This window comes from Triturus cristatus, chromosome 5_2, assembly GCF_964204655.1.
Source record: "Triturus cristatus chromosome 5_2, aTriCri1.1, whole genome shotgun sequence".
NCBI classification, from domain to species: domain Eukaryota; kingdom Metazoa; phylum Chordata; class Amphibia; order Caudata; family Salamandridae; genus Triturus; species Triturus cristatus.
This window is the reverse complement of record NC_140588.1, coordinates 981,382,308-981,395,529: the sequence shown is the minus strand read 5'-3', so window position 1 is coordinate 981,395,529 and position 13,222 is coordinate 981,382,308. Positions and strand designations below refer to the sequence as shown.

Genomic DNA, 13,222 nt, shown 5'->3' with positions numbered 1-13,222 from the left:
TCTTCATTAAGGACCATATATATGTTATGGACTGATAATGATTGGTGCATACTATGGAGGGGGATGTACTTCCGGGGTATGCTCAGTTTATGCTCATTGGTTGCTGTTTGCCAGTAAAGTAAAGAGAAGCATAATCCTCGCCTCTGTGTCCTTAATAGAATTGAAAATTCTTGCCGCGTTAGCTAGAAAAAAATGTATTCCCCATGAGTTCAGTGATATAAAATTGATGGTATCACCCTCACTCTGAAAATTGTGACAGCACCACTGTTTGGGAAGCCACAAACCACGCCAATAATGCATTACAGCACAGTGAATAAAACGTAGCTAGTTTAGCTGCCTGGTTATGGGTTTTGGAGGTATGCGAATGTATTTCTGCAGGATCCCTCACTTCACTTTCTTGCATCTAGGATGCATAATCTCGCTAGTGTGGAGAACTTCTCTTCCTCGCCCCTCCTCTCTTTCTGTTCTGACGTTTCCTCGATCTCTTCCTGTCTCAGTACCCTTCACGGTATAGCAGAAGAGAATATAGGGGGATTTATTAGAATGACAAGCGAGAGGACCACTGCCAAAGTAAACACATGGAGTGCATAAAGTAATAAAAAACCCTTCCCCTGCACTCTTCCGACACTCTGTCTCCTCCTCCCTTTCCCTCCCCTTTCCCTCCTTTTATTCATCCTAGTCCGCCTCTCACCCACCCCTGTCTCCTCCTCTGGGCAGGCCCTCTTCTTTACATGTTTCTCCTCTCTCCCTCCTGCATTATTGTCACTATAACTTGCTGCACCCTTGTATCATGCTACTGTTGTAAAGCGCTCTGAGGCTTTCGGGCCATGTCCGCACTATATAGAATTGCAAAATTAATTAAATAATAAAATCCCATCTCACTCCTCGTGACTCTTCTCCGTGCCATCTACACTTAGGTCGCCCTCCTACCATGTCTCTTCCCCACGCCTCTTCTCTCCTTTGCTTTCCTGGCGCCTCCTACGTCTCCTGAGTCCTGGCCCCTCACTCTGCCCTCCCTGCTCCTCCCATTTCCAGGTCTCTCCACCCTCCCGCCCTCCCACTCTCCCCCCCGCAGCCCAGCACAATGGGCCTTTGTAGGCCGTGAGTGGCAGGCAGGCTGGGCGGCCCTTGCGGCGCGGGCCCGGGGAGGAGCCTCGGCCGCCTCTCGGGCACGGAAGGACTCGGAGAAGTTTGCCAGCTCCTCCCCGCGCCTGTGCGGCCGCGGGATCCCGGCCTGTCCTCTGGGGGAGGAGGAGGAGGCGGTCCCGGGTCCGCATTCCTCTCATAGCCCGCACGAGTGAAGAACAAAACCGCATCTGGATCCGAGCGGGAGGCGGAGGAGGCAGCGGGGGAGAAGAAGGACGGCTGGGGCTACCGGAGGGTAGATGCCTTTCTTTATCATTATTATTTGTACTTCTTGCCCGTGTGCTGTCAGCCGGGGCCGTGGTGCGTGTCTTGGGTCTTTAGGGAGGGCGGCTGCAGCCCGTCGGCTCACTGGTCACGCTGTGCAATTTTTGTTGGAGTTGGTCTCGTGGTTTCACTCCCCTCCCTCCCAGTGCATGGGATCAGCGGCGTCCCGTGCCCCTCTGTCCCGTGTAAACCTGCCTGCTCCCAGGAGCACCTTCTGTACAGCTCCCTTCTGCTGCGACCACCGTTCTGCCCCTAAAGCTGCTGGTAGTACCACCCCTCTTCCCCATGGGAGCCTGTCTGCTCTTGGCAGCATCCCTCTGTGTCCCTTGTGAAGTCTCCTGCACCCACTCGGCCCCCCGTGGGTGCTGTCAAATATCCCATATAAAGGTGCCTGCTGTCCGGAGCACCCCTCTGCCCACCTCACCATGCCTGTAGTCACCGCCGTTCCCCCCCACGGAAAGCTGTCTGCTCTAGGTAGCAGTCTCTCTGTCTGCCCTGTGCACAGTTGCCTACAAATTTGAGCACCCCTTCTGCTCCACGTATGACTTGCTGCTGGCGTGTACCCCAATATAAATGTCCTTGCTGCCCCTCTGAGTAATGGTGCCTGCTGCGACCACCCCCTGTTACCCCAAGGTCCTCTGTAAACCAGTTTACTGGCGCTGATACCAGTCTGTGGCCCTGTAAAGCCGCCTGCTCCTACGAGCACCTCTCTCCATCATGGGAAGGTGCCTGGCACGGGGAGCACCGCCTCTACCCGCTGCAAAGGTGCCTGCTGCCGGGAACACCGCTTCTACTACCTGCAGCCCCCCTCTTTGCCCTGTAAGCTGCCTGCTCTCTTTTGACAAGCTCTCCGCTTGTGACGTGATTTCTACAGGTCCCCTTAAATTACTCTCTCTTGGTCCCTTTTCGAGTGCTGTCTCCGGGCCCCTTTTTGCATGTTCTCCCCTGCTCCCTCTGACGTGCGTTTCCTGCTTACATCCTGCATACTCTCGCTGGTCTCTCATACGATGCACTAGGCCATTTGACGTACTCACTTTGGCCCTTGTTACATGTGGGCTCACCACTGCCACATTTACATACTCTGCCTGGTCACTTCTTATGCACTTCTCCTTCAGGGTTCCTTAGTTAAATGCCCTTTTCTCACATTTGAGTGCTGCTCAGCACCCATTTATATGCTGCCTCTGCTCCCTTCGCTATAGGTTCTCTGATCCCTTTTAATATATACACCTATCCGGTTTATATACTGTTATACTCTCTCCGTGGTTAATTGGATATACCCCTCCAGGTTGTGAGGTATACAAGCTTCTGCTCATTATTGATACTCAGTCCCTGGTTCTTTCATGGTAGCCCCCTGCCTAGTCCACTCTGGGCTTCCTCGCATATCCCTCTTATTAAAATGAGCAATTCCCCTTTCCATGGCCTGTCCAAGGGTGGGATGGGTGGTGCCTTCATCTTCTTGAGAGACTTTCTTTAATCTCCATGGGACCCACCCCTGCCTTTCCTTGCGGATGCTCTTTTGTCTGTGCGGTCATCTCTTTTGTCCTTCGGGGTGTCCCCTCACACTGGTGGTTTGCTGCATATTTTGTAGGGTATTTCCTTGAGATGCCTTCCCGGCTCCCTCTTGGGTGCTCCTCCATCCTGTCCCATTGGTGGGATATCCTCCTCAGTCAATTCTTGTTTGTGACGTTGGACTCTCTGATTGGAGCCTTGCAGATCACTCCCCACCAGAGTGCTGCCGTGGACCTCTTGAAGACCTTTGATTGGCTCCGTGGAGTTGTTTCCTTGTGAAAAGTAAAAGAACATTGATGCATTTGAGTGCGTTTGCTTTGTCCTTATGAGGACTTCTCCATGTGCATGGACACTGGGACTCTATTATTTGCAGGTCCTGGGACCTCAACACTGGCTCCTCTTAAGATCACATTCCGGGGTGCTTGGAGGTGATGCCCTCCCTGTATTGAATCTGTACATCTTTATCTACCCTGGGAAAGAGCCTCTCTCATCTTTACTGCCCCACAGCAATGACATGGCTGGTTCCTTTGAGCTTGTCTCTATTGTATATGAGTTCACATTTTGGAAGAGAGCTTGATGTCCCTTCAGACAAGGTCATTCATACCTTTTGATGTTGTCCCAGTATTTGTGGATCTGAGGTGAGGCCCTTGTTGGCCCTTGGAGGTCAGCTAGTTTCCTGGCTCCTTTATAAGGGACCCTTTTAGTGGCCGTATATAAGAATATTGCTAACAGAAGTATCTTATTGTGTAAATTATGGCTTAAATATTGTTTACAACGATATCGCTCCATTGCTGGTAGATTCTCTTTTATTAACATCATTTGGGCGATCTTTTTATAACCAATATTTAGGACACAGTATTATTGACAGGTGGTATTTAGGCCACAGTATTGTAGGTGACAGCATGTGTCGGAGCCCCACATCTTTTCTTCATGGAAAGGGTGTCCCCTTAGTGTCTGCACCCAGCTTGCGTGCGCCTTCTAAGCTGGTAGAACCCTCCATCCTGCTCTTCGTCCAATGCTAAGAGAAGGAAAGTCTCCACCCCCGGATCCGCATTACGTACTTGGATCCCAGAGAACTTAAAAGCTGTTGCCAGAGTCTTTCCATTTAGAGGGAAACAAAACATTTTGGCACAAAGTGATCTTACGTGGCTGGGGAAGGAAACGGAGCTCTTCGAAAATAACTCTAACCTTAACTAGCCCGGTGTAGATTGCTGTAAATGAAAATAGAGAAGTGCTTTTTTTGCAGGATTTACAGTTTTCATCTGTCATGGGGCAGGCCCCAACCCACCATAGGTATTACATTAGAAATGGAATGCAGCATGGGGTGAGGGTTGAATCTTGGCTTGTCATTTTCCTTGACAGTGTTCCTTCTCGCCGTATCACCACACCAGCATGTCGCTTTGTTCTGTTCATTCGGGAATAAAATGAACGCCTCTATTGCTGTACAGTTCCTCGTTAAGTCTTGTGTGTTTTAAGACGTGGGTAATACCAGAGTGGGCAGTGACCTGATTATTGATAGCTTTACCATTTGCCTCCCCCAAACCATTTAAAAAAAAAATAATAATTGGGAGTGTTATCTCAGTTGATATGTTGTACAGCCATATTTCTGTCTTTGAGTTTAGGTTAGAAAGTTTTTTGTGGTATTGTACACTACATGCATTCTTTAGCCAGCTACACATGTTTTACTAGTACGTAACAAGCAGAGGGTATAGTGGTTTGGTGGGATTTATATTAACTACCGTTCCCAAGCTTTTTTTTTTTAATTAAAAAAATATATATTTTCGTCTAATTTGGGTTAATAAAAGCGTTTCTGGACAGCCAATGTCCCCCTTGAGTTGCATCTGACTGGAAGGAAAGGAGAGGTTCTTCTGTGCTTGATGAGGGAGACAGACAGCTAAGGACCAGACAAGCCCCCCACCTCTCACCATGGTGCCTGCTACCTGAAAGAAATGCAAATGTGTGCAATTGGTTCAGCAGATCTAAAGGCTGCTTGGGAGGCAGCAGGATCCTTAATTGACGGAGTCACTTAAAGCTTCGCGGTGACACATAGACTTGCGCTGTTTAGAGCACTGTATTGACGTTACAGCACATTTCTGGAGTGCACCCTTCCACTGGAACTTATGAAAAAGATGTGCACTTGCTACAGCTCGATTGCCTTTTACTAAAAAAAAAATTGACAGCACATGTCCTTAACACGGAATCTTTTTGTGTAATGCATTTCTAAAATTCTGACTTGCATATTCACTGTGCTTTCTAGCACAGGGTGGGACATCCTAGCACTATAAATACAAATATGCACAAACCAAGATACAGATGTGAATCTATGTTTGCATAGAGACTTGTGTAGTGCTCGCATTAACCAAATAAGCGTTCCTGCTGGAACAGTAGTACATTTGTACAGATTAGTTTAACATGCACTAATTTCTCGCGTATGGTGTTTGTGTTATATTTTGCTAGCAGTTACGTTTAGGTGAAAGGCCAAGAAAATAGACTATTTTACTCTTATTTATTTATTTTTTGTCCTCCTCTTTGACCCTTCCTCCACAGCGCTCTGAAGCTCAGTACCCTTACTCGTGTGCGCTTTGACTGCTTATACAACAGTTTAGGTGTGTTTGTTGTTGTAAAATTAAATATTTTTGTCAAATGGCTTCAGATTTATATCAGCAAAACAAAAATGTTCGCCTAATAACTAGCGATCCTTTTCCCCAGGTTTGTAAGGCAAGTCCAAAATCAAACACTCGAGCAGTAAAATTGATCGGGCGTTTACTTATTTAATCTACATTAAAATAATGTAAGTGTGAGTCGGCCCTTGGGCCTCGAATTTTTCACATGCCATTTGCGTTGGCCTCTTTTTTTTTTTTGTTTTTTTTTTTTTTAAGTGGGCGCATTGACCCACTGAGCTGCCTCACTAGCCTGCAAGCCAGGAGGTTATTATGGGTCACTAGAGCTGCAATGCTGCATTGTTTTACGCCACATCAGCCTTCTGCAGTGGCTCGCGCAGCGTACGGAGGGGGTGTTGAACCGCTCCTGTCAGGATTGGGGGGAGGTAGAGGGGGCTGTGTCCTGCGCGCGCATTTTATTTTCCGGATATCTCGCGCTCTCCAGTGACGCCGAGATTGATGGATCGAATAAAGACTGCGCAGCACACATTTTTTGAATTAGGGTCCGGTTGCCATGGAAACGCCGCAACAGCCTCTAGGCACAGGGCTGCCATTATCGGCCGGCCCGGGCATGGTGGCCGGGCTGTGGCACCGCCGCTGGGTTTAATGTGTAACCACTTCGGAGATGGGCGTCGGCCGCAGAGTAGGAGTCGGCGACCCAGGACAAAGGTGACTTTTTTTCTTCATTTTCAGCAAAAATGGTGACTGTAGTCTGGTTTGCTGACTGAAGCAGTTTGAGCTGATGGTATCTTAATACAGAACACACGGCCTGGGGAGCAGAGGCTGGCGTTTCTGTAAGGGAATGTCGAGATTTCTGTAACATGGTGTCTGTGATGTTCTAGCAGGGCTGGTGCTTGGTCAGTCATACGTTTGAAAGTGTCTGGAAGAGTAAACTAGGCATTTTGTGACATGGTGCCTCTGACAGGTTGGCATGGTCAGTCACATTTTTGATGGGAGAGTGCCCCCCGGGTAATCTAGTCATTTTGTAACATGATGCCTCTTATGTTCCAGCAAGGATGGTTCTGAGTCAGTCACACGTTTGATGGGAGGGTGTCCGGCAGGGTAATCTAGTCATTTTGTAACATGATGCCTCTGACATGTTGGTATGGCTGGTGCCTGGTCAGTCACATGTTGGTGGAAAACTAGTCTGGAGGAAAAAGTGGAGACTTTGCGTAAGGTCGATGCGGAAGAAAGGCCCTTCGGTCTGGGCTCGAGTCAGCCACCCACCAGGCCTGTGTCGAAGTTGCCCCAGCCATACAACGCTTTAGAGGCGTGCAGCAGGTCGCACTATCAACAGATGTCCCTTCAGGTCAGTCCGCCTTTGTTGTGGAGCGTCTGATAGCAGTTACCAGGGACCAGATAGCATGTTGCCATTCTTCTTCAGTCGAGGCAAGGCGGCTGTCTATAAGCCTTTGCCGCATTTTTTTTTATTTAGATCTGTGGCTTTTGATGTTTTTAGCGAATTTAAGAACCGATTGATAACGTTTTGTACACAGGTGCACAGACAAAAAAATTCACTCTGGGACTAATGTAGCTTAAATTTCAGCTCTGTGGCGAGTTCTGCAGTGTCGTAATTTTTCTTTTTACAGTTGGGGTGGAAAGGGGTTGTTGGGTAGGTGTCTGCAAAATTCTCTCAATCCGTGAATTGATGGGTGTTCTCGCATGTTATACAATTAATTTTGTGTCCCAGAAATCCATCTTAAGGGTCGGTACGTACGGTTTTATCGTGGGAAATGAGGCGGAGGGGTGGGATGGGAGAATAGGCTCAGATTTAATTGAGAGGTGGGAAATAGACTTTTTTTGTTTGGGGGTGGGGGGGACCGAATAATGTGTCATCTGTCTTCAATGTAAATACACTCTCAGAGTGCATTAGTTTGGTAGTACCAGAGTGGGCGCACGGTGTGTCTGTTGACCAGCATATGGCCTAATGTGAACAGCCTTCAATGTATTCTGTCCTGGGTGCTTCTTTTACAATCCATAGTGTTACAGTACATTTGGTGAGTTTGATTTTGTTGTAAAACTCCCAGAATGCACTGGTTTGTTTATCGATAAATGGAAACCTTGCCATTTATTAAACGCTACCAGTGGACCTACAGCACTTTTTGTGCCACCCATCAAAGTGGCCCTTCCAAACATATGAGGTCTGCCAGAGCAGCCTGTGGGCAGTTTTTTAACAGCCAATTTGACTTGGCAAAACAACCCCTTTGCAAAGCCTAAAACCTTTTTTTAATACATGTCATCCCTAGGGTTCGCCCTAAGCAGCGCATATGGCAGGGTAGCGTATTAGTAGTGTATTTAAAAAGTTTTACATGTCCTAAATTTTGTTTTTCACTTCTGTGAGGCCTACCTCTCCCACTTTATAGCAATAACATTGGGTTACCTTATTACATTTAAAAAATGAGAACTTTTGTTTGGGAATGGGTAGAAATATCATGGCTGGTGTCCAGAAATGAAATTTACGATTCTGAAAATACCAATTTCGAAAGTTGGCATTTTTGTGTCCTAACCATTAGTTCCTGTGTCAAGTGACTAGATGTAGTTGGTTGGCAGTTGACTTTTGTGTAGTCCTCCCAGACAGCCGTACAATAAAAGGACTGGGTGTTCGCTGGATGGGCTTTACTGACAGAGGGGGGTGCAGCAGAGTTGTGCACAGCCCCACTTGCACTTCAAATACACTGCCTCCGCTCAGTCAAAAACCTTCACACTAACCTTTTGTGACTCCAGGCATCCTGGTCCCATTGCACAGAGTCAGGAAATTCCAGGCACTTTTGAGGGGGGGGGGGGAGGGAATCTAGAAGTTTCTTCCACTTCTAAGCTGTCACAAGGTATTTAAAACGGGACACTCCGATCCACTCTCCAGTTCACTTCTGGACCTGCGGAGGGCTCCCAGAGGACTGCCCTGCTTCCTGTGGCCTGCTGGTTACTTCAGATGACTGCCCTGCAGCACCAAGAGGACTGCCCTGCGTCTTCAGAGGACTGCTGTCTGCTTAAGACTTGCTTTTCTGATTGAAACCAGGACTACCAGAGTGACTCCAAGAGCTGGTTGGTTGGTCTCCAGGTCACAGCTCTGGGACTGAGAAGGCTCCAACTATCTTAAACCCACATCTGGACCCAGCCTGAGTGAGTCCTGATCCTCCAAGTAGTGCCCATCTAGTCTGGACCTTTTGGAAGTGGTGCTAAAGATGCCTAGATAGCCCAAGTCCAAAATTTGGAACTTGAAAAAAAAAAAAAAAGAATCTGCTAAAAAGTGCCTTGAGAACTGAGAGGAGGTTGAGACCTACCTGCTCGCCTTTCCTTTGAAGGTGTATCGCCAGTCAGCCTGAGTTCAATGTAGCTCCCACTACCCTCTTCTCTGGAGCTGGAAATCCTGCTCGGTGGCTCCTCTCTGGAAGGGTTTCCGGCCTCCTGGATCTCTTGCCATATGCACCCTGCAGCTCCGTCCAGCTAGAGATTTTTGACATCCAAAAAAGAGACTTCGTCTGAACATAGAAATCTTCACTGCGATGTTGTTCAGCAGGTCTCTGACAACAACGCCTCCTCCTCGGACACTGGCAACTGCCTTTCCCCACTGAAGATTGCCTTCTCAGACGTTTTTCTTCAAAAAAAATTCTAAATCCGAAGGTAAGCGTAGATCAGGCTCAATCCAATTTGTGTATCCAAATCATACTCCATTGTAGTAAGGCCCAACCAGCTAGATGTCCTCGGTTGGCGCCTTGATCTTTTAGTCTCTATTTGTCACTGCAAACTTTAAAGATTTGTAACTCCAATACATATGACCATATTTTTGTTGTTTTGGTGTCAAATAATTAATTACATTTTGCCCTATTTTTCTAAATTGGTGTAGGATTTTTCTTTTGTTGCTTTCACTTTTTTACTGTCTAAATGCTGCATAAATACTTACACATTGCCTCTAAGTTAAGCCTGACTGCTTTTTGTGCCAAGCTACCAGAGGGTTAAGCATAGGTTGCTTTATCGTTTTTTTTTTCTTTAATTTATTTCTTTTTGGGTTCACACTGACCAGGATTGTGGCTGTTACTTGAGAAAGTCTGACACACCCCCTCAACCAACAACCCCAATTTCTCACAATAATCAATTGATTTAGTAATCAAAAGGATGAGGAGCTGAAATAGACTTTGTTGTCATTTCAACCTCTGTGACCTTCAGGTTATTTAAGGCGATTCACTAATTCAATTTTTATTATGGTACTTTCACTCTGTACCTGTAGAGAAACCTTCTATTGAATAGGCTTATTATCTAACTGTGTGACACTCGTTTTGCTGATCGCCAAAAATGAATGGCAGACACAGCGCTGCTTTGGTTCGTACCTGCAAACTATAGGTCGCACACATCTCTGCAGCAGCCACTGAAATGATCTTAGGTGAATAGTTCGGCCTTTTAGCCCAATATAGCGCCCGAGGCTTGGGAGTCACACTTAACAAAGACCAAATATATGGTCTTCTATCTCCCCCCCCCCCCCCCCCCACCCACCCCCATGACGACTGGCCAAATCCCTCCCTAAATGGTACACTCATGGAAAGGGTGAGGATTTTTTATTATTTGGGTGTTACATTATCAGAGCACTTTGCGTGGGGGTCTCAGTTGGCTAAAGCAAGCCTCAAGTTAACCCAGACCGTGGGTGGGTGGGATTATGAAGTTGGCCAGAACTTCGGCATTCAAGCCAGCTGCCCCCGTTGTGGAAATATATAAAGCCCAAGCAAGGGGGGGCACATTATATGGGGAAGAATTGTGGGGGCATTGCTCCACTTCTAATCTTATGAAGGTCAAGAACAACTTCATGAGGCAGCTATTAGGCCTTCCTCGTAGCACCCCCCCCCAGTACTCCTTCACATGAACTTGGGCATGAGGCCTATCAACGAAGAGATCGCCCTTGGACCTTTTACATTCTGGCGCCAGGTATGGGTTACCCCGGAGTTGTCCTTGTACAAAGCCAAGCTTAAGGAGATTTTGTCCATTTTCTTCACCAAGAAAATACTGTGCTTGTGCCATATAAGGGATCTCTCTTTAAGGTTAGGAAGGTTGGACCTCTGGAAAACCCCTAAGACTTCATGCCCAACGATATCTAGGCGGGAACTAGTACAACTTCACAGGCATTCTAACATACTGTCCATACAGGAAAGCCCCACTGGCGGACGGATGACAATAGAGTTCCTACAAGTGAAAGATGTATATAGCAAGGAACTCTTCCTGGACATGATTTATCCCCCATTGGCCAGGAAACTGTACGTGCATTTTAGACTAGGGAACCTTTCTTTATTTGCACACAAAAGTAAATGGGCCAAAGAGAATACGGTTGAGTGTCCTGCTTGTAACTACAAGCTAGAGTCCAAAGTACATGTACTGTTTTTCTGCCCTGCATATCAACTGCCTCGCAAACGCTGGTTAATCCAAATATGCAGAAATGTAGGCCTTGTGCGCTACACAGAGGCATACAGAGTTCTAAAATACGACACGCACCCTCCAATTGTTTGCTGTGTCACGTTTCTTAAACCATATGTGGCACATATTGTGGGGTTTGATTAAGAACCATCCTGGGTAGATCTAAGTGTAGGAACTGCAAAGGTCCACATCAGTGCAAACACGATCAGGGTCCTCTGTCTCAGGCTATATTTTTTTCTCTATTTTCTTTTTTTAAATTCTTTTAACCTTGTAAATATTTTAACTTGTGTTTTTATCAAATGGGTGTCTTTATTGGAGTCTAAAAGTGTATGAGGACGCCTGCTTTTTAATTGTCACATCTTTGTAGAAGCAGGAGAATCCCGCCTCAAGAAGGCAATTTTGATATATGGAACATATAATTGCAAGTGTTTACACTTTTCATGTGTTTTACTGTTGCTGTGATTTTTAATTATGTACTTGTATGGCGCTAGTGGCCGAAATATAGTTATTGAATGAATGGCTCATTCTGCTTGTGTTATGCTGCTGGCAGACTGCTCCAGTGCACGACGAGAGTCGCTGAGAAGAGTCCATGAGAGAGAAAATATTAAAACGGGAGCTAAGGAACGTGTACATGTGCAAGTTGCATCGTTCTAGTACTTGGCAAAGTTGACCATTTGCATCTGTCCCTCAGAAAGTTCTTAGCCAGGGTACAAACATAAGTGGCCCCATTAGTGAATTAGCTAGGTAAAGAAAGTGATCCATATTTGCAAACTGGGGCGATTTTGAACTTGTAAAGACATGCTGTCTAGGTGTTTTGCATTTATGGAAGACTGCATGGATTTGTGCTTGCTGCATGTTATGTTTGTTTTAATGTCCGGGAAATCAACAATAAAACCACCCTAGCAGAACAACAAATAGGCCCACAAACAGCAAAAAAAGAAGTCCTCAACACTAACCTGTCAGGGCACTCTTTGCCTTATTCCCCTGTTGGCCAGCTCGAGGTCGAGTTCTATTCAGCACATTTTTTGGAGCATTGAATGGTCCTCAACGCAAAATCCTAGAATCTTTCGGTCATTTTATATTTTCCAATGCAACTCCCGTTATTTATTTTCTAAGGTTAGCTGCTTGTTGTTAACATCTGGTAGCCGCTAATGCAGCCCTTCCGGTTCTCTGTCTCACTCAAGTGGAAGAGGCACATGAAACCATGTTACCTTATAGCAAGCACTCGTCCCACAATAACGCAATGCAGAGAGATGAACTGAAGAATCAAGTGCCTCTCTTTGGTACTTTTTGTCGCGCACTGCTGCCACAATATAGAAATACAGGCACTTACAATTAAGAAACCTGTGCCTCTCTTTGTTACTTTATGTGGACCAAGTGTGTCACAGCACGGGGTTCCTCTCTTCTGCTTCATATGTGTCAGAAAATTGTAATGTGGGTAAAGGTGGCTGCTGCCAAATGTGAGATTTTAGCTGTTGAAATAGGGGCACAAAAGTGATATAAGTTAACACTGGGAAAAACAATTACCGGCTGATGTTCAAATATTTTACTGTGGGTCATTTAATGGCCATGCAGCAGTGTTGGGTACAATTTGTCCATGACTGGCTTGAGGGCCTGTGCTGTGTGTAGGGTTTCCTGTGAAATGTGTAGTTGTTGTACATTGCAATGGAGGTTTGTCCTCTTTCGTTATCTGTCATGTCCTTAAGTTTACAGGAAATGGTTTGCCTTTTGGATTTGACCTGCCCTGCACTCTACTTCCTGAGCTAGACGAGCCAGGCAGGAGGCTTTAGCCTGAACAATATTGCATAGGAAGCCTCGCCCTAATGTGCTTCAAACTCCGAATGAACTTTGACCTCTGCGACAAGCAGTACTGCCTGCCAGACTATTCAGTTATTAAAACTAGTTCTATCGGCAGTTATATCTAGCCGCCTTTTAAAGCCCAATACACACAATTTGCAATATTAAAAGTTTATTCAAAAATGTTACGCCATGTGCTTTTAGATACCTTGGACGCTGTTTTTACGATGGGTTTGTGTGCTGTAGATCCCATATCTGCAGCATTGGGAGTTTTTAGAACCATGCACCTGTACTGTAGTACCCATATCTGCCAGGATTTGGGTTTCTTAGAACTATATCAGAACTATATCAGTGTGCTGTAGTACCAGGATTGGCGGTGCTTAGAACTATGTACCTGTGCTGTAGTACCCATAACTACCAGGATTGGCGCTGCTTAGGACTATGTACCC

At 46.3% G+C, this 13,222-nt stretch overlaps 1 protein-coding gene across 2 annotated transcripts in view; it reads left to right on the top strand.

Annotated features, from left to right (window-relative positions):
* The first annotated feature begins 1,231 nt into the window (after positions 1-1,231).
* AMOT (angiomotin) overlaps positions 1,232-13,222 on the top strand; it is a 260,974-nt gene continuing 248,983 nt past the window's right edge. The window contains exon 1 of one of the 2 annotated variants that reach the window (XM_085608217.1): positions 1,232-1,381. The gene's annotated coding sequence lies outside the window, so the exon portion shown is untranslated. Of the gene's footprint in view, positions 1,382-6,114; positions 6,249-13,222 lie in introns of those variants that run through there. The other variant, XM_085608219.1, reaches the window with a different exon arrangement.